This window comes from Lissotriton helveticus, chromosome 2_1 (genome assembly GCF_964261635.1).
Source record: "Lissotriton helveticus chromosome 2_1, aLisHel1.1, whole genome shotgun sequence".
Taxonomy (NCBI): Eukaryota; Metazoa; Chordata; class Amphibia; order Caudata; family Salamandridae; genus Lissotriton; species Lissotriton helveticus.
The window spans coordinates 323722996-323745532 of NC_136059.1; positions in this window are offsets into that span (position 1 = coordinate 323722996).

Consider the following 22537-nt stretch of genomic DNA (forward strand, 5'->3'; position numbering starts at 1 on the left):
TCAAAATAACCCTCAGGAGTACCCTCAGGCCGAATGACCAGGAGTCGCGAGGGGACCTCGAGCAAGATTGCAAAGTACCAGCCCACGGAGCACTCGGTGTGAGGAGGTTGGAGTTTTTTGCTGTAAATACTGCTCAGGGTCAGGACTACACAGAGTCCAATGCACAAGCTTGAGAATCAGCAACAAGCATATGCAACTGCAAATGGACATGGTGCAAAAGAGTTCGGGTTATGTAGTCCCCACGAGGGATACTGGCCTTAAACTTGCTAAGTGGGCAGATCAACCTCAGGGACCTACATAACCCACCTCCTGTGTTGCTGAAATCTTCGGACTCTGCAGGAGCTCAGGAGCAGCAGACCGGTCAGTTGCCTTGCGAATGCAGGGGAGATTCTCAGTTGTCCATAGTGAACATCACGTCCTGCATGGAGTCCGTATGGAGCAAGGCCACAGACCAACCTTTGGACGAAGAATTATTATTTGGAACTAGAATGATTATCTCTGACCTCGACAGTCAGACTTCAGTGGTTAAAGAAAAAAGCTTTGATGTCAAAGACCGTTTGGCTATTTTGCAGGACTTAAACAAAACAAGAAAAGACCTGAGCAACATACAGTTGAAACAACAGCCAACAACCACTGAAGAATCACCACCTGTCCCAGCAAGACCTGTCTGGATTCCAAAAGTCGGGGATCTAGTCAGGGAGAAGATCGCGGTAAAGAAGGAATTTGGGCCTTCTTACAGAAAAGCAGTTCCTGTCTTGTCTGTCAACGGGACAAGATCAGTTGTACTACCGCCACTTGCTGGAAAAAGGAGAACCGAGTTGTATCCATCGACCTGGTAAAACCACAACATGTGGCCGATAACAAACAGTAGGCCAAGTGGACTCCCAATAAGTAGCAGAACACCAAGGTTTGCTACCAGTACAGAGGTCCTAACGAAGAGGCTCATCACATTCGAAACAGCAAGGACTATGCAACAATGCAATAGAACTCAGACCTCTGAAAACCCAAATAAAAACATTTAGCAGAGACACACCAATCTATACTGAAGTACCAAGTGACAATGCAAGAAACAAAAATCCTGAACCAATTGGAACAATTGACAGAACTGCATCCGGTTACTTCATAAACTTCGATGATTCCTCTGAAGGCTTCAGTGAATCAAAGACACAGCCATCATCAAAAACCTTTAAAGATAAAGCTAAAGAACTTTTGAAACAACTGAAAGAAACATATCTAATTTCTCCATGGATTGAATTTTGGGTGGGTTTTGGTGCATTTATCCTCATACTTTGGCTCATCATGGTACTTACTTTGGGACGCTTCATTGAGGGAAAATATGCTAAAATGGACACAGCAAGTCAGAACATCAACTTGGTCCTCAAACCACACACATCTTCACACGTCGAGAAAAGAGAACTTTCTTCAGCCAACTTCACAGCCAATCCGATACCTGGTGGGGTAGCCTGGGACAACACTGACTATGAAATTTATGGTCCGGTCGAGATCCTGAAATATCCACACCAAATTAAGATCTCCTTGAGTGACTTTGCAAAACCGAACTCATTTGCTGATGATTGGGACTTCGAAAGCATTAATAACATGATGTCTGATCTAGTAATGTCTGCTAAATTTACCAAACATGATTATTTGCAAGGTTCTACAAATTATGACAGTATGTATTGCTATAACCACTATGGTAATCACTTTTTACATAGATCTGCACAACCTAGAAATGTTTTAAATTATAATCAATGGGAACATTGTGCAACACCTCCAAAAGGGAGCTCAAGAACCGTTTACGACAAATATTCATATTTTTCAGGTTTTAACACAAGTAATGCTGAAACATTTTATTTTAAATTGTCAAACAAGACAGGGATGAAAACCATGATAACCAACACAAAATTGTTATATTCAGACTCATTTTATGAAAAAATGAATACTTTTGGATTTGATTATTGGGACAAAAATGTTGATTTGAAAAGTGTTTGGGGTACAAAAGAATGGCAAGTACAGGGTATAGAAGCTTTGTTTAGAGCCTGCATGATCCCAGAACAAATGATATTTTTAAATGACACTGTTCACCAAACCACCTGTCTTGGCTTAGCCAAAATCAAAGATTTAAATAAACCGTCTATTCCAAAGCCAACAATGTTTAGCAATAGCTCTGATACAGATGAAGAGATAGACGTAAACCATATATTAAACCAAAACAGAACACATCCTGATTGGAAACAGTGGTTGATCTGGCCCACAGATACAAATAACTGTCAAGACAGATTCCTGAATAAAACACAGGGGTTCAAAATGACCAGGCCAGACCCAAGATATCCCCAAAGACATCACCCAGGGATAATAACAACCTACAGTGTGGGCAAATTATGCCTTCAATGGCTACAAACCTCCACACTGGCAGAAATTAAGCAACACCTAACTTTACTTACTGATGGTGCTGACTTGCGTGATTTCACTTTGGGACCACGCAAACAGCGTCAAAAGCGTTTCATAGCAGCCTCTGTATATGCAGCATATAATGAGGCCTGGAAGGTTACTCAAATTGAAACAGCAGAGAGAATACGGGAAATTGACCGTATTAATTTGGAAAAATCACTTTCTGTAGTGGACAATGGGTTAATGACTCTGTCCTCCAGAATTTTTTCATTGGACAGCATTGTGTCTTCAGCAATCGACATATTATCGCAAGACTTACTGTTATTACAACATGGTCAGTCACAATTGCGTTCTATTGTACAGCTTGGCTGGACGTTACAAAATTTGCGTTCAGGCTATGTGCCTTGGCGTTTAATCAACACAACGTCACTATTCCAAATCTTTAACCTTACTGATAGACAAATCGGTATGGCGCAAAAGGGTGCTGATTATACAATCTTGAGCATTGAAAAACTAGAAAGATTACCAATGACAATGGGGAGACTACTTACCTGCCGCCACCGCCGAGAGTCATATCCTGGGTCCTCCAGCTTGCCGCCACCGCCGAGAGTCATTCCGGGCTGCAATTAGGCTCAACAACAGAGGCCAGAGCTGACGCTGAAGCCGCCATTGCCGCCACCGCCGAGAGTCACACTTTGGGCATAGAAACCGCGCCGCCGCTCCGGGAGGGACTACAACTCCCGGCAGGCACTGCGGCGGCGCGCGGAAGTGACGGGAAACGCGCCAGCAGCGCGCACAGAGGGAAATAAAGGGAGGAAGAGACCGGCAGAGCGGGGGAGACTACTTACCTGCCGCCACCGCCGAGAGTCATATCCTGGGTCCTCCAGCTTGCCGCCACCGCCGAGAGTCATTCCGGGCTGCAATTAGGCTCAACAACAGAGGCCAGAGCTGACGCTGAAGCCGCCATTGCCGCCACCGCCGAGAGTCACACTTTGGGCATAGAAACCGCGCCGCCGCTCCGGGAGGGACTACAACTCCCGGCAGGCACTGCGGCGGCGCGCGGAAGTGACGGGAAACGCGCCAGCAGCGCGCACAGAGGGAAATAAAGGGAGGAAGAGACCGGCAGAGCGGGGGAGACTACTTACCTGCCGCCACCGCCGAGAGTCATATCCTGGGTCCTCCAGCTTGCCGCCACCGCCGAGAGTCATTCCGGGCTGCAATTAGGCTCAACAACAGAGGCCAGAGCTGACGCTGAAGCCGCCATTGCCGCCACCGCCGAGAGTCACACTTTGGGTATAGAAACCGCGCGCGGAAGTGACGGGAAACGCGCCAGCAGCGCGCACAGAGGGAAATAAAGGGAGGAAGAGACCCGCGTCGCGGGACGCGAGCGGGACGCCCGGGGCGAAGCCCGGGCAAAGGGCGGGCCCTCTACGGCCCTCATCGGCACGAGGAGGCTGGGCAGGGCCAGAAACCCTGCGCGAGGTTTGCGAGGCATTCTACTGCTCAAGTAAGACTGTTCTATTGTAATATATATTTTGTTGTTGCCTGAGGGGTACTGGTTCCCTGTTAGCTACCAGCAGTATGCCCAAAAAGGGTCCAGCACCACTCCCACAGCCTGCTAACACAATGGAAAATTATTTGGTGCAAACAGTGAAAAAAATTAACTTACAGAGGAGAGAATCGCTGGGTCTGAGTCTCTCACCTGACTTACACCGTTTGTCGCCATCTTCATCCCCCTTACCTGAAGATGCAGTGTCCCTTCAGACTTTCTTTGAGGCCTCTTCAAATTGCCCGGTTACACAGGAACCTGGCCCTCCAAATGATAATATGCTGTCTGGTCCCGAGGTCTTTATCGTGGAACATGGAAATAACTCTGACAGTGATATAGAACATGATAATCGTGTTGACCTCACAGATGAAGACATTTCCACCACTGAACAAACTTCACGATTAGCCGTTGTAAAAAATAAAAATCCACCTAGACGGGGGGGATTAAGATCTGGGGCTAGGAGGAAGAGGGTAAACATTCCTAAGGCAAACTCAAAGGAAGCCGAAGGGGGAAGTGCGGAGATTAATGTTTGTTATGATGAAGATTTGTTTGTAAGATTTGCTGACCTAATAGATAGCAAAATCAAATCCATCGTTAAACCGTTACTCTCTAAAATCGATAAATTACAATCTGAAGTCAAAAAGCTGGGAGGGCAGTTGAATAAATTAACAGAGGGAGTTGTTAATGTTACGACGTTGGTAGCAAACCTGGATGAAAATAGCAGAGGAAATGATGATCAGGAGAGGCAGAATACGGATGATGTAACAAATAACCTACCATCTCAGCCACCTGATCCAAAACCTGTTGCTCCCAATACTAATAGAGGGGATGGTCCGCTAACGGTTGAGATACCCCCTGTACATGCTCAGTTAACTGACCCTCTTCAATTTATAGTTGAAGCGTCCCCTGTCGTTTTGGTATTGGCGAACGTTCCACCCTTAGAAGCCGGCACTGAAGAATCCCCTTCCTCTTTGTCTAACAAAGCTTTACAGTGGCTCACTACTAACATCAGGTTAGCTCCAGGGGGGGGTCAATTGCTGGCTCAAGAGATCAAAACTGTTAAAAGGGTGTCATGGCTAGGTAATCGCCCTAAAAAATTTAAGGGGGATTGCGTGGCAGTAAGTTTTTTGCATCCAGGCGTGTTGCCTAACATTCTTATTAACCTACTCCCACCCCAACGTAGGCAGGGTTCTGTTGTACCATTAACATTGAAGTTCTTTTATGGGGAACAGCAGAATGTCACCTACCCTAAAACACCAGCCTTCGGGTGGGATATTAATTCTGACCCAAACTATAGAAGGGGCTGGGAACAACAGCGGAATACTGTAAACCAATCCGCCCCCAGAGTATGTCAGAATCCTTTTGCCCAACCCCTGTTATTGTCTAATCGATTTGCACCCTTATCCTTTCTGGATCATAATGACTGACTCTTGTTAGATCACTCTAGCCAGATAGAGAATAGTGTGTCAGATCATTCTAGCCAGATAGAGAATAGCGTGTCAGCCTTCAGTATACTTACTTGGAATATAGCTGGCATAAAGTCCAAAGTAGGTAATGCACCTTGGTTGGCATTTATAACTAGGTTTGACATCATTGCTTTGCAGGAAACCTGGGACACAAATTCTTGTTTTTCTCCTGATGGTTACAGCTATTTTTGTATCCCTGCCGTGACTAGCACGGCAGGAAGAGCGAGGGGAGGACTGTTAAGCCTCTTCAAATTAGATATCAAAGGTAGCCTTAAGAAAAGGGACTCAGGATCTGAGCAATGTCTTATTGTTGAATTGTCTCGCGTGGAATCTCCTAATATTTTGTTTATTAATTTTTATAACTCCAATGCTGCCGACTGTACAACATATAGCCTTGGTAGATTGGACCATTTTCTGTCAGTCTATAGTGAGGATGTTACAGCATTTGAAATCATTTTTTGGGGGGATTTTAATATACACCCCTGCTCACTCATGTGTGTTTGCGATGACTCAGAATCCCCTCCATATGGCGTATTGGTCCATCTCGAACATAACAGACAGGGGGGCTGTTTAGAAAACTTTCTCGCTAGATGGAACCTTTATGAATCAAGCTGTGGGGAGGGGGGGAATAGGGCCCCTACCTTTAACGGCTCAGACAATGACTCTGTTATTGATTATATTTTTATTTCTGCATGTTTTTTATCTAAGGTTTTAATGTATAGAACTGTGATTTCTATTTTTAGCGACCATAACCCAGTCTCCATGGACCTCGTAGTGTCTGATCTTTTGGGGCGCAACCATGGTTCTTGCTATGGGATAAAAAAGCTCAAAGTTAAGGATCAGGGAAGGAAATTGAAATGGGATAGTATAATCCCAGAACCCTTCATTCAAGAAATTCTTTTAAAAGCTGAGGAGGAGGTAGGAGTGTGTCTATCTAGCGACTCTAACGATGGGGAAGTGATCTTTGCATTTAGTAGCATATGTAATAAGATAAATGGCAGGCTTTCTGTGACTAGCAATCCCAAGCCGAAACCTCCTAAAAGATGGTTTGACCATAGTTGCTCGAAAGCACATTCTGCATTGCTTAATGCACTGAAAACCGTTCCAAAAGATCGTGACCTCATTAGCAACAGTAGAGCACTTTATAAAAAGGCCATTGCATTAAGGAAAAAACAGCTTAAAGATGAAGCTTGGACTCAACTCACTGACCAAGCCATTTTAAAAAATAGTGGAGAATTCTGGAGGATTGTCAAACAACCTTTATTCACAGGGGAGGATAACTCCCCCTTAGAAACCAATATTCCTGATGAGGGTTGGATTAAGCATTTTAGAGACATCTATTCAGCTCATAACATTGCTGTTACTAGGGAACAGGAAGATAATACTATTTCACTAGGGAACTATTTGCACTTCGAAGTCTGTGAAGTATTATCTGCAATAGAACGTACCTTAAAGAAAAAGGCACCAGGACCAGATGGCGTTCCTGCTGATGCCTTTAAATGCTTCCCTAACTTCTGGTCAAGATTGCTCTGCAGGGTCTTTAATGCCTTAAACCGTGATAATATTCCCAAGTCATGGAAAACATCAATAATTATTCCTGTTTTTAAAAAAGGAAACAGGCAGGATCCTGCATGTTACAGACCGATTTCGCTGATTGATTCTTCAGTTAAAATTCTTGGGAGAGTCATATTGGTGAAATTGAATGAATGGGCTACTGAGAATGACATCTTGAGCAATGTGCAATATGGGTTCAGATCTAAAAGAAGTACCCTAGATCAGTGTCTTAATCTTCACCTCTTGATCGAGAAATACACCAGGGCCATGGACGGGTCCATGTACCTTGGGTTCATGGACCTTTCCTCTGCGTTCGATATGGTCAATAGATCCAAGCTCTGGTTGAAGTTACTCGATATGGGTCTGGATAGATCCATAGTTAATTTACTAGCTGATTTACACACTGGCCTTACTGCTAAAGTTAGAGTCACAATGAACGGAAGGTGTACAGACGTCTTTGCGTCTGAAAAAGGAGTAAGACAGGGATGTATCCTGGCACCACTGTTATTTTCGCTTTACGTGAATTCGCTGGAGCCAGCCCTTAGGGGCGTCACTAACGACATCCCACGAGCAGGAGAGCAGGGGATACCAGTCCTCCTTTATGCGGATGACGCCGTTCTTCTTGCACGTACTGGGGTGGGGCTTCAACGACTCCTGGATGCCTTTGAATCTTTTATGGCCTCACTTGACCTGAAAATAAACGCAAAAAAATCACAGGTTATGCTTATGGGGAGGGCCTCTAGGAGACCCTTCCATAAAATTTTCCTTTGTGGGCAGGAAAAGCTAGCACGTGTTTCCTCCTTTCCCTACCTGGGTCTCACCTTTGATGACAATGGTAGCTGGGGCCCTCAAGTTATAAATAGAGCATCAATGTTGGCTAGGACATCTGCTGCCCTCCAAGGGTTTTCTAAAAAACTGGGGGGTAGGCCATTTGCAGCTATCAGCAAAATATATAAAGCTAAATGCATTTCAGTTGCATCATATGGTGGCTCAGTGTGGGGGTATAGGGGTACGGAACCCATACAGACAATGGAAAATAAATTTTTCCGATCTGTTTTGGGCGTCCCCCAGTCAACCCCGACCTATTCAGTTCACATGGAATTGGGGGAAGGCTACATTTCAGATCTCATTAGAACAGCTCCTTTAGTTGCTTGGATGAAGTTGTGGCTGAACCCAGAAATTCCTCTTAATCATACCATACTGAGGGACTGTATGAAACTAGATAACGCACATAGGATTAGGTGGTTGATGTACATTAAGGAAAACTTTTTGAAGCTAGGGAGGCCTGAATTTTATACTGCCACTGATTCTCTAACGCTAAAAGATATAGTCTACATTAAAACTGGAATGAAGGAGCTCCTAACCTTGGAGAGGGAAGAAATTGAGTTGAAGAAACCCTGTGTCAGGGCCAGTATATTGTTGGCTATACCCAATGGTCCTGACAATTATCTTAATGTGGTGACCCATCCTTACCACAGGTTTATCTTAACTCGTTTTCGATTTAATTTGATTCATTTTAGCTTGGGGTTTTATCCTGTTTGGAGCAGCCCTGATAAGGCACCACCATGTTCTTGTGATCATTTTTCCGAGCAAAGTACCATGCACTTTATAATGTTTTGTAGCCACTATAATGAAGCTCGGAAAATGTTTCTTGTACCTATACTCAAGGAGGCAGGATTTATTTTGGTTAGACCTGCTCTTATTTACTTACAAATGCTACAAACTCCCAGGATCATGTTTTATGTGGCTAGTTTCCTGGTGAGAGCTATTAGAAGCAGGAATATTAGACTTAAAAATGTGCCTACTTGCCCTTGTAGTATAGATTAACATTTTAGCTAGTATGTTAACCTTTTGGGTCAGCATTCTTAGAACCGAAGTAACATGGTTAGTAGTTGCCTGTTTTAACTATTTTTCATGGGACACCCTTAGCATATTTTCTAATATTTCTTAGTATTTTTGTACTTTTGCACTTTAGCACTATGCACTTTCTACCAGCGAGGCTGATCTTAATATGTAATATTGTGTATGTTGGTCTCATTAATTCGTTGCTGGTTCTTTTTAAACTTGTCATTTTTAAACTGCTTCTTAAATGTTTTTAATGTATGTGTTATTGCTTTATACATTTGTCATTGTCTTTGTATACATTTGTCATTGTCTTTGTATGATATTAAGTTATCGCAATAAAGTATTTGACTGACAATGTCAGAACGACCTGTCAGTGAATGGATAATACACGGAATCATAAATATTCCAATCTCAACCTTCAGGTTTCAATACTGCCAAAAATATATACAGGCTGGCATGTACGAGAAATTGGGAAAGGGGTACATTAAAACAACTTGGAACCTGCCCTATTCACATGCATGTGTCAGTAATAAAGGACAGAAAGTGTTTCTTAGTGGCAACAATTGTGCTATGTCACTAAGCGGCACGCTTCTGTGTAACGGAATTAGTTTGCATGGAGCCTGTGAAGGGAATTCATACAACCTTTCATGTCACCAGCAAGGCGCACCTGCAACTGAAATAGAACCATTCTTTCAAAGACTCTATAATGGGAGTTACATTCTTATTGTAGACCGCAGATGTTGTAGTCTTATGCCCGGGACTCCTTATCTAGTAACTACGACTGCGAAGGTCAAGTGTTGTGGACGCTCATTGTTCCCCAGCTCCTTCCCAGACAGGGAGGCAAGGGCATGGCCCGATTTGAAAATTACTTCTATTCGAATAGATACTTTAAGCAGAATGAAAACAGTGCTTCTTCAGACGCCTACAAGGCTCTCGTCATCAAAAGAAACGTATGATCTACAAGTCGCAAGGACGACTGCAGAGATACATACATTATTATCAACTAATTCCCCCGTACATTTCGCGGAAATCCTGAGCGAAATCTTAAATATTTCTGATACCACAGGGGTCTCAAAGGTATTTAAGACAGTATTTTCGATGGCATTAACACCATTCAAAGCCATACTGGGTATTTTTCCAGATTTCGTCCATTCGATTTTTGGCGGACTTCCCCTGATCCTGGGACTAATTGCAGGAATCGTATTCTTAGTCCTTATTTTTCGTTATGGCAACCCATGTCACAGATCAAACTCTCGCGACAATGGAAGATACAATCCTAGCCATTGGATACCGGGACCGGATATCAAAAATCCTGGGACTCTCCCGGCTTAGAGACCTGAACATGACTTGGTTTCTATCATTTCGACCAATGTGGCAAAGGTGTGTTTTACCTGTATTGAGGTGTCTGCTATGCGGAGAAGAATGCGTGTTAGACACCTGTCTGACGCTACAATCGGATGCGCCAGTGGATGCAGATACATTGTTGGTTCCTACCAAGGTTCACGCTTTGTGCTGCCCTCAAAGGCTGCCAATTCTGATGACGGCATTCGTGGAATCTTCACCACTACGATTGAAGAGTAGTGAAGTTCAAGATGAAAGCAGCATCGAACAGGTACGACCTTCTGTCAGCAATGCGAATCAGAATGTCAATGGAGACAATCATGCGCACGAATGCATGGTTACACCTATATCCGACTTAGTGGAACTTTCCCATGAAGCTGTTGACAGTTTTTTCGAAAGCCTTAATGATATGATGTTCTCTCCAGAACAGAAATAGAGACTTTTGAGCAAGCTCGCACACGGCGTTCCCTGAATTCGGCCTTCAACTTTAAAAATAAAGTCACATGAACAATTTTTCCCACCAGTTCACGGACAGCAATTTTTTAGCAGCCCCAAATTATTTTTACTAAATTTTCGGGACACTTATCTTCTGCTTAAAGTAAGAAACTATTCCAAGAGAACTAAGATTTCTATTTTTAGATACTTTATAAACTTTAGTTGCCCGCTGGTATGTTGACAAACATTTTATTATGTGATGAAATGGTCTCAAACTTTCTTTCTGTATAGCCATATTAAGAGCCATTTCATGTGTATTTCTCATATACCAAATAAGCAATAATGTATACAAATGCGTGTTTACTTTAGCGTTTAATTCATAGCTTGAGTGCATACAAAATATATGACTGCAATTTTTCAGTATATTTGAAAATTTCAAAATGCATTTATGTATTTTGGGGTGGTAAGGTATACACTATACTCTATAGTATGTTGTACTATGTTATACTATGCATAGATTAGTAAATATGACCATAGTTAGCGTGGAGTGGGTGTCATGTATTCCTATAGGTTCTGAATTGATCCCCCTATTCCTGACCCTATTCTGGTTAAACTAACTATCAAGTTAACTAACAGTCAGCCCATGAGGCAAGACAAGCCCCCATGATGCAGATACCGTTATCTGACGCAGTCACACTACGGCACAGGAACGTGTTATCTGATTAGGTCATAACGCTTGAGATCTAATTAGACAAGCGACATTCCTCCAGCCCCTGATAAGGCATACGACGTTCTCATAACAAATCAAACCTATGACAACCTGGGCAAAACCCTGCGGCCATTGTTTTGATTTCACCGAGAACTTTAGTAAAAGAATGTGCTAACGAGCAAGTCGTATGACATCTTTATTGACGTATCTATGTCCATCCTTACGTCAATCTCGGCACCTTTAAGGTATAAATATTGCCGATCTTGCCCTATGCAAACACACGCGTGGTGACGAGACGGAGCAGCCATACTTGCCGAAGCCGAGAGCAGAGCAGACCCCGCTGGCAGCAGCCCCGCCTTCCTGACGCGCTGAGAGACGCGCTGCTATCTCCTGCCGAGAGACCCAGCACCGGCGCTTTCGGGCAGCCCTCGCAGGCGGCCTGGAATATCGAGACCAGAGAAAGAGATACCATTCCTCATTCATCCTAAATTCCAGGTACAGAACTGAATAACCCCTCACAGAGAATTCTTTAGTTATTCACTTGGCAAAAACAAACTTAACTTAAACTGTAACTTTCTATTCCCGCCCACGCATTAGACTTAGGTCAGGTACACGGGGTAGGCGTATTTAGAAACACCAGTTGAGTACGTTTAGTCAAATGTATATGTGTATGTAAATATATTTTAATCATTTTAAACATCATATGGCTCAGAAACCATATCAATGTTTTTACAGTATTATTTTATACTATTGCTTTTAATGTATGCACTTTACTTAACTATAAGTATTGCAATAATATCGATCCATTTCTCTTGTACGAGAAAAGAGACTGATCAATAAATAACACCTTTTTATTGAACACGCCCGTCTCTTCCTTTTCTCTACATTCTGATGAGACTAAGAATGCACGTACTGACTGAGTAAAATAATTGCCTTGTGCTCACACGACTCTGGAGATACACTCTTGATTAGGGGAGAGCAAAGTTGTCATGTTCTATGGTTGTCAGAAACTAAATCCCTTCTTGTCTAATCAGGGGAGTTAATTCTTTCCTGAACATTCGAGAACGTTTCTAGCGAACTCTGAGCTACGCTGGCAAACCCAAAACTTAAGTCTAGTATCGACAGTAGTAGACCTAGTTAACGTCTGGCCTAGGCCTTTACTGCTGTAGGTATTATTCCAATGCGCAGAGCCTATTGGGAAGATAGGAACTACACTACATGGCGCCCAACGCGTTTGGAAAGGGCGATAAAACTAACGTAAGACATTTAGAGTAACTCAGTCGTGCTTTCTCATTCAGACCCCTTTTCCCAAATACTCCAAAGACGTCTGGAGTGGGTGAAAGGTTATATCCTCCAAAACCTCGCAGGAGGGAACTCCTATGTATGGTTCTTGGTATATGTAACAACAACAAAAGAGTGTTCCTGTTCTGGTTCAGGTGGAAAAAGGCACAGAGCACAAGGAAACAACAAAGCCCAATAGGTTTGTTAGGAAAGCCCTCACTCACCGACCTGGTCGGTGACTTGCTTCATCATCGGGCCCCACCGGGTGTGACCGAATGTCACCCCGGTGTGCTTCGACGCCAGAGTTACTGCGGAGCTGGTTTTCGTGATGGGAGGGCTATGTGGAAAATTACGTGAATAGTGTCAAGTGGTGAGATTAAAATTGCCTTGTATGTGTCAAAAATTTAATTTTAATCAAAGACCATCAAGGGCAAGGTTAAAAAATGTGTAGGTGAGTAGAGCCAACTAATTGGATGGTCTTACTCCCTCTAGCATTAAGTGAATATGTGAATGGTCGACATGGACATGTTTCAGCCGGTGTGGTATCATTAACCTGGCATTCGTCAGGACCTATGGTGTTAAACCTCGGCGGTATGGGCACTCTAAGGCCCACCCTACCAGAGGGCTTGAAAGTTAAAAGATCTGTGAAGTGCACAAAAACACAGAGGCGGGCTTCACCACCCGAAGGTAGGACGCACACACCTCCAGCCTCTAAAATTTAGAGACTAAAAATAAAAAGGCACCTGTGAAGGTAAAAAAACACAGACAACACAAGACAAAAGAAACATAATTAGAATATTTTGTCAATTGATTTAGCCAGATTCAGTCTATTTCTAGTGCTCATAGTGCCAGGGTGCACCACTCATGCAGAATAGCAGAGGTGCGTGGCTCTGCCGTTGGCTGAGGCTACACGATAAGTCATATTGTTAATATGGTGGCACTGTCAAAGTAGATTGCCAATTTTGCAAAATCTAACTGTGTAAGTGCACAGGGGAGGGTATTGATACGTGAAATGAGGGCGAAATGGCAGTGAAAATAAACACGCAACATTCTGTCACTCATCGATCAATGGGCCAAATGGCCAGTGGCCAGTCAGCAATGAAGCAGTCAAGAAGTGGCGAGAAAGAGGGAGGGTCTCACTTCACCAGGGATGAAAATCCACCCCATAGACCGCGGGAGGGAGGGGACGGCGCATTTGGCACATCCTGCAAAGCAAAACAGAGGGAAGAAAAAGGGACACCAAAGCCTGGTCAAGCAGCAGTTAACACTACTTAGCTCTGAATGGTTTCTCAGCCGGACTCGTACTCACGCCCACGGCGTCCGTCTCCTGCAGATAAGCCTACACGCCCTCAGGACCGGGTCTCGTCGATCCGGTTGGGAAGGGTGAAGGCGGTTATATGCGTTGCCGGTGAGGAAAAAGGCGCGACACCACTTCCGGGAGTTTCAGCCTTCCTACCACGCATGCGTTGAGGATGTACTCCAGGGCTAGACTGCTAGCCTGGTCCGGGCAGGGTACTCACTTCCGGGAATTACGCGCGGATTGAGGCGCATGCGCAGACATGATTTCCTTCGGAATTCGGGATAGTGACACTACTCGTAATGCGCATGCGCAGACGAGGTGAGACTTGAACACGGATGGAAACACAAGAGCGCAATTTGGTGTGCGCGTGAGGGGTATAATCAGAGTCAGTGAAAAGTATAACTGGCTCATGAGTTCAGGATGGGTGTTATCAAGACCAGTGGAGTGGTAAAAACTGATCTAGGAAAGTTAAGAAAGTTAAAGTAACACCGTAGCAGACAAAGGGAGTTGGTGGGAACAGATACAGATCTTGGGATAACAGATATTCATTTCAGTCATTTATTTGAGAACAGAACCCCAAGGAATGTCATCATTAAGGCCATTAGTATGGGTGCCAAGGCGATACACCCAACGCTGTTCCTTTTCAAACAGTCTCTCAGATATATTGGGGCCCCCAACGATTTGTTCAATCACAGTCCATTTCAGGTCGTTGGTGGTGTGATTGGTCTGGAGGAAATGGTCACTCATTCTTGTCGTGGCTTTTTTGCACCTGATATTACTTCTGTGCTCACATATCCGTAGCCTTATTTTACGGGTTGTCATACCCACGTAACGGAGTGAGCATGGGCAGGTGACGAGGTACACGACATTGACAGAGTTACAGTTAGTGTGGGCTTTCTGCCACCAGGTTTTACCGGGTTCCAGAGTCAAGGATTTTGTCGGGGTAGTTAGGTGACAGACAGAGCAGTTTGAACAAGGGAAGTGGCCCGTCACTTTAGGAAGGTTCCAAGTGTCAGTTATACTCCTCATCGGGGTTGCAGGTAGTATTTTAGGTCTGGTGTGGACCAGAGCATCCTTGAGACTGTGCCCTTTCTTAAAGGAAAACAGTGGTTTTTGCCAGTCCTTCTTGATGCTGGTGACGATTTTCCAGTTCTTGTTTATTGATTTTTTCAACTGGTTGGATAGTGCACCGTACGTGGTGACACACGTGAGGGGGACTTCTGTTGTTGTTATTTTCGAAGTTGGTTCCAGAAGTGCTTCCCGTGGTTGATTCCGTGCACGTTTGAAGCCTTTGTTTAGTAGGTGGTTGGGGTAGCCTCTTTGTGCCAGTTTAGCTGTTAGATCAGTTGATTGGGTTTTGAAATCAACTAAGTTGCTGCAGTTCCGGCGAATCCGTAAATATTGACCATACGGGAGATTCTCCCTTAACGGGCGAGGATGAAAGCTAGAGAACTGCAACAGGTTATTCTTAGCTGTAGCTTTGTAATGAGTCTTGGTAGTTAAGGTTGTTCCACTCTTAGTGATAACCACATCAAGAAACACCACCTCCGTAGTGCTCACGGTGTGGGTGAATTTCAGGTATCTGTTAAGAGTATTAAGCCAGTTCAGGAACTCCGTTAGCCTTTCCATGCTGCCCTTCCAGATGAGCAGCACGTCATCAATATACCTTTTCCAGTATGTGATATTTCTGCTGAACGGGTTGTTAATAGACAGTATGTTTTTAGCCTCGAAGTCTGCGACATACAACCCCGCTATGCTGGGGGCAAATGTACTGCCCATCGAGGTCCCCGAGCATTGTAGGAAGAGACGCCCTTGGTATGCGAAGAAATTTTCTTTCAGTGCGATGGTGGCACATTCAGTTATGAAGTCTCTGGGGGTGTTATATTCCCAAGTGGTAGAGTGCAGGGCGGCCTTTAGTACCGTTATAGTCTCATCTTGCGGGATACTGGTATATAGGCTCTCAATGTCTAAGGTGGCCAAGATGATGGTATCTGGCTCAAAAGAGATTGATTGCAGTTGGTGTAGCAGGCTTTTCGTGTCCTTGAGGTATGTCGGTGTGTTTTGCACAATTGGTTTCAAGAACTGGTCACAAAAGGTTGACAGGGGTTCTAAAATGGACCCGATTCCCGACACAATTGGGCGTCCAGGTGGGGGCAATTTATTTTTATGAGTCTTCGGGAGTGTGTAGAAGTATGGAATAATTTTATTACTCCTCGAAAGAAAGTCTGCTTCATTTTTAGATATATGACCCCTGGATTCGGCCTCCTGGACCAGATCGGTGATACGATTCTGGAGTTCAGGGGAGGGATCTGTGGTAAGTGGTAGGTAATTGTTGGTGTCACTCAGTAATTCTTCACATACCCTCTCATAATCCCTAATATTTTGGATTACGATGCCGCCACCTTTATCGGCTGGTTTGATGGTAATAGCGTTGTTGTTTTTTAGTTTATCAAGTGCCCGGTACTCCTCGGCGCTGAAGTTGCCAAAGTGGTGCGGTTCAGGGCATGCTTCCAAATCCAAGAACACTGCTTGTTCGAAAGCTGTAATAGCAGCTGGTACAGTGTGCGGAGGGGGTACAAACGTCGATTTTGGTCTCAGGCCAGTATCTCCCTTACGCATTTCTGCATCAGGATCCTCTTTACCTTCAAAAAAGGCCTTCAGTTTTAGTTTGCGGAAAAAATCCGTGAGTTCACAATGTAATTTAAATTTATCAGGACGAGCCGTAGGCACAAACCCCAGTCCTTTCTCTAATACTCGTTGTTCCGTGGGTGTGAGTTCCAAATCCGACAAGTTGGTGATTAGACTTGTTGGTTGCTGGCCCCTGGTTGTGGTGTCTGGCTCCTCGTGCGGTTCCCGACAGCTTCGTCTGTTTGCCAGGAGACTTGGTTGGGGGTTCTCTTGTTCCTCCCTCTGCCTCTGCGGCCCCGTTCTAAAAAAGGCTGCTGGTATTGGTTTTGGGGGGGAGGAGGAGGAGGGTGATGCCATCCTGGGTTCCAACCCATCATAGGGAATTGTGGGTGTGGAAAGGGGAAAGGTGGCGGCCCGTATCCGGCATGTGGTGCCATTGCCCAACTTGGTGCTTGGTTGTGGTTCTGGAATCTTTGATTGCCTCTGTGGCCTCTATTGCCTCGTCTCCCTCCTCGTTTGTATGAGCCTGTGCTTGACCCACTACTATTGGAGGAATTATCATCTGTTGCATCTGATTCATTCAAGCCCTTTGTAGGTGCTGTATAATCAGGGTCAGCGTAAGGGTAAGTTTTGTTGAATTCAAATTTCTTAAGGTCTTTCTGAAATTTGGTTAGTTTAGACTGCAATAGGTTTTCTTTATATTCATTCATTTCACGATTGATCTCATCTAGTTTCTTTTTGTAGCCGGTCACAGTTGTTTTAAATTGTGATTCCGTCTCCTGTATTTCTATCAATAGGATGTCAGAGAGACGCAGGGCAGTCTTAATGATCAGGACGAGCCAATCACGCGTGCAATGCCACGCGATCATGGCCCAATCTTTCCTAAATTGTGCATCATCTAGAAAGATGCGGGGGGCATTGGTCACCAAAAGGCCTTTTGGTGCTGAGTTGGAAGTCAGGTATTGCTTCATTATCGTCCCATGTAATGTACATGGGACGATAATGAAGCAATACCTGACTTCCAACTCAGCACCAAAAGGCCTTTTGGTGACCAATGCCCCCCGCATCTTTCTAGATGATGCACAATTTAGGAAAGATTGGGCCATGATCGCGTGGCATTGCACGCGTGATTGGCTCGTCCTGATCATTAAGACTGCCCTGCGTCTCTCTGACATCCTATTGATAGAAATACAGGAGACGGAATCACAATTTAAAACAACTGTGACCGGCTACAAAAAGAAACTAGATGAGATCAATCGTGAAATGAATGAATATAAAGAAAACCTATTGCAGTCTAAACTAACCAAATTTCAGAAAGACCTTAAGAAATTTGAATTCAACAAAACTTACCCTTACGCTGACCCTGATTATACAGCACCTACAAAGGGCTTGAATGAATCAGATGCAACAGATGATAATTCCTCCAATAGTAGTGGGTCAAGCACAGGCTCATACAAACGAGGAGGGAGACGAGGCAATAGAGGCCACAGAGGCAATCAAAGATTCCAGAACCACAACCAAGCACCAAGTTGGGCAATGGCACCACATGCCGGATACGGGCCGCCACCTTTCCCCTTTCCACACCCACAATTCCCTATGATGGGTTGGAACCCAGGATGGCATCACCCTCCTCCTCCTCCCCCCCAAAACCAATACCAGCAGCCTTTTTTAGAACGGGGCCGCAGAGGCAGAGGGAGGAACAAGAGAACCCCCAACCAAGTCTCCTGGCAAACAGACGAAGCTGTCGGGAACCGCACGAGGAGCCAGACACCACAACCAGGGGCCAGCAACCAACAAGTCTAATCACCAACTTGTCGGATTTGGAACTCACACCCACGGAACAACGAGTATTAGAGAAAGGACTGGGGTTTGTGCCTACGGCTCGTCCTGATAAATTTAAATTACATTGTGAACTCACGGATTTTTTCCGCAAACTAAAACTGAAGGCCTTTTTTGAAGGTAAAGAGGATCCTGATGCAGAAATGCGTAAGGGAGATACTGGCCTGAGACCAAAATCGACGTTTGTACCCCCTCCGCACACTGTACCAGCTGCTATTACAGCTTTCGAACAAGCAGTGTTCTTGGATTTGGAAGCATGCCCTGAACCGCACCACTTTGGCAACTTCAGCGCCGAGGAGTACCGGGCACTTGATAAACTAAAAAACAACAACGCTATTACCATCAAACCAGCCGATAAAGGTGGCGGCATCGTAATCCAAAATATTAGGGATTATGAGAGGGTATGTGAAGAATTACTGAGTGACACCAACAATTACCTACCACTTACCACAGATCCCTCCCCTGAACTCCAGAATCGTATCACCGATCTGGTCCAGGAGGCCGAATCCAGGGGTCATATATCTAAAAATGAAGCAGACTTTCTTTCGAGGAGTAATAAAATTATTCCATACTTCTACACACTCCCGAAGACTCATAAAAATAAATTGCCCCCACCTGGACGCCCAATTGTGTCGGGAATCGGGTCCATTTTAGAACCCCTGTCAACCTTTTGTGACCAGTTCTTGAAACCAATTGTGCAAAACACACCGACATACCTCAAGGACACGAAAAGCCTGCTACACCAACTGCAATCAATCTCTTTTGAGCCAGATACCATCATCTTGGCCACCTTAGACATTGAGAGCCTATATACCAGTATCCCGCAAGATGAGACTATAACGGTACTAAAGGCCGCCCTGCACTCTACCACTTGGGAATATAACACCCCCAGAGACTTCATAACTGAATGTGCCACCATCGCACTGAAAGAAAATTTCTTCGCATACCAAGGGCGTCTCTTCCTACAATGCTCGGGGACCTCGATGGGCAGTACATTTGCCCCCAGCATAGCGGGGTTGTATGTCGCAGACTTCGAGGCTAAAAACATACTGTCTATTAACAACCCGTTCAGCAGAAATATCACATACTGGAAAAGGTATATTGATGACGTGCTGCTCATCTGGAAGGGCAGCATGGAAAGGCTAACGGAGTTCCTGAACTGGCTTAATACTCTTAACAGATACCTGAAATTCACCCACACCGTGAGCACTACGGAGGTGGTGTTTCTTGATGTGGTTATCACTAAGAGTGGAACAACCTTAACTACCAAGACTCATTACAAAGCTACAGCTAAGAATAACCTGTTGCAGTTCTCTAGCTTTCATCCTCGCCCGTTAAGGGAGAATCTCCCGTATGGTCAATATTTACGGATTCGCCGGAACTGCAGCAACTTAGTTGATTTCAAAACCCAATCAACTGATCTAACAGCTAAACTGGCACAAAGAGGCTACCCCAACCACCTACTAAACAAAGGCTTCAAACGTGCACGGAATCAACCACGGGAAGCACTTCTGGAACCAACTTCGAAAATAACAACAACAGAAGTCCCCCTCACGTGTGTCACCACGTACGGTGCACTATCCAACCAGTTGAAAAAATCAATAAACAAGAACTGGAAAATCGTCACCAGCATCAAGAAGGACTGGCAAAAACCACTGTTTTCCTTTAAGAAAGGGCACAGTCTCAAGGATGCTCTGGTCCACACCAGACCTAAAATACTACCTGCAACCCCGATGAGGAGTATAACTGACACTTGGAACCTTCCTAAAGTGACGGGCCACTTCCCTTGTTCAAACTGCTCTGTCTGTCACCTAACTACCCCGACAAAATCCTTGACTCTGGAACCCGGTAAAACCTGGTGGCAGAAAGCCCACACTAACTGTAACTCTGTCAATGTCGTGTACCTCGTCACCTGCCCATGCTCACTCCGTTACGTGGGTATGACAACCCGTAAAATAAGGCTACGGATATGTGAGCACAGAAGTAATATCAGGTGCAAAAAAGCCACGACAAGAATGAGTGACCATTTCCTCCAGACCAATCACACCACCAACGACCTGAAATGGACTGTGATTGAACAAATCGTTGGGGGCCCCAATATATCTGAGAGACTGTTTGAAAAGGAACAGCGTTGGGTGTATCGCCTTGGCACCCATACTAATGGCCTTAATGATGACATTCCTTGGGGTTCTGTTCTCAAATAAATGACTGAAATGAATATCTGTTATCCCAAGATCTGTATCTGTTCCCACCAACTCCCTTTGTCTGCTACGGTGTTACTTTAACTTTCTTAACTTTCCTAGATCAGTTTTTACCACTCCACTGGTCTTGATAACACCCATCCTGAACTCATGAGCCAGTTATACTTTTCACTGACTCTGATTATACCCCTCACGCGCACACCAAATTGCGCTCTTGTGTTTCCATCCGTGTTCAAGTCTCACCTCGTCTGCGCATGCGCATTACGAGTAGTGTCACTATCCCGAATTCCGAAGGAAATCATGTCTGCGCATGCGCCTCAATCCGCGCGTAATTCCCGGAAGTGAGTACCCTGCCCGGACCAGGCTAGCAGTCTAGCCCTGGAGTACATCCTCAACGCATGCGTGGTAGGAAGGCTGAAACTCCCGGAAGTGGTGTCGCGCCTTTTTCCTCACCGGCAACGCATATAACCGCCTTCACCCTTCCCAACCGGATCGACGAGACCCGGTCCTGAGGGCGTGTAGGCTTATCTGCAGGAGACGGACGCCGTGGGCGTGAGTACGAGTCCGGCTGAGAAACCATTCAGAGCTAAGTAGTGTTAACTGCTGCTTGACCAGGCTTTGGTGTCCCTTTTTCTTCCCTCTGTTTTGCTTTGCAGGATGTGCCAAATGCGCCGTCCCCTCCCTCCCGCGGTCTATGGGGTGGATTTTCATCCCTGGTGAAGTGAGACCCTCCCTCTTTCTCGCCACTTCTTGACTGCTTCATTGCTGACTGGCCACTGGCCATTTGGCCCATTGATCGATGAGTGACAGAATGTTGCGTGTTTATTTTCACTGCCATTTCGCCCTCATTTCACGTATCAATACCCTCCCCTGTGCACTTACACAGTTAGATTTTGCAAAATTGGCAATCTACTTTGACAGTGCCACCATATTAACAATATGACTTATCGTGTAGCCTCAGCCAACGGCAGAGCCACGCACCTCTGCTATTCTGCATGAGTGGTGCACCCTGGCACTATGAGCACTAGAAATAGACTGAATCTGGCTAAATCAATTGACAAAATATTCTAATTATGTTTCTTTTGTCTTGTGTTGTCTGTGTTTTTTTACCTTCACAGGTGCCTTTTTATTTTTAGTCTCTAAATTTTAGAGGCTGGAGGTGTGTGCGTCCTACCTTCGGGTGGTGAAGCCCGCCTCTGTGTTTTTGTGCACTTCACAGATCTTTTAACTTTCAAGCCCTCTGGTAGGGTGGGCCTTAGAGTGCCCATACCGCCGAGGTTTAACACCATAGGTCCTGACGAATGCCAGGTTAATGATACCACACCGGCTGAAACATGTCCATGTCGACCATTCACATATTCACTTAATGCTAGAGGGAGTAAGACCATCCAATTAGTTGGCTCTACTCACCTACACATTTTTTAACCTTGCCCTTGATGGTCTTTGATTAAAATTAAATTTTTGACACATACAAGGCAATTTTAATCTCACCACTTGACACTATTCACGTAATTTTCCACATAGCCCTCCCATCACGAAAACCAGCTCCGCAGTAACTCTGGCGTCGAAGCACACCGGGGTGACATTCGGTCACACCCGGTGGGGCCCGATGATGAAGCAAGTCACCGACCAGGTCGGTGAGTGAGGGCTTTCCTAACAAACCTATTGGGCTTTGTTGTTTCCTTGTGCTCTGTGCCTTTTTCCACCTGAACCAGAACAGGAACACTCTTTTGTTGTTGTTACATATTATAATTTGGGGACTAAGAGTGTTCACGACTCTCCCTCTCTCTCTTATTGTTTGTAAATGGTTCTTGGTATAGTCAACGTTGAAGGATAAACAGTTCCAAAATATTGTGCATCTAATCTCTGTTTCCATAAGAAACCTGATCTGCAAACAAACATAATACCATCCTGTCAGTAAAATGGGAGACAGTGATGAAGAAAGAGAGGCAGTTAGATTAGCAGCTGAAATAGCAGCAGCTGATACTGCAGCACTAA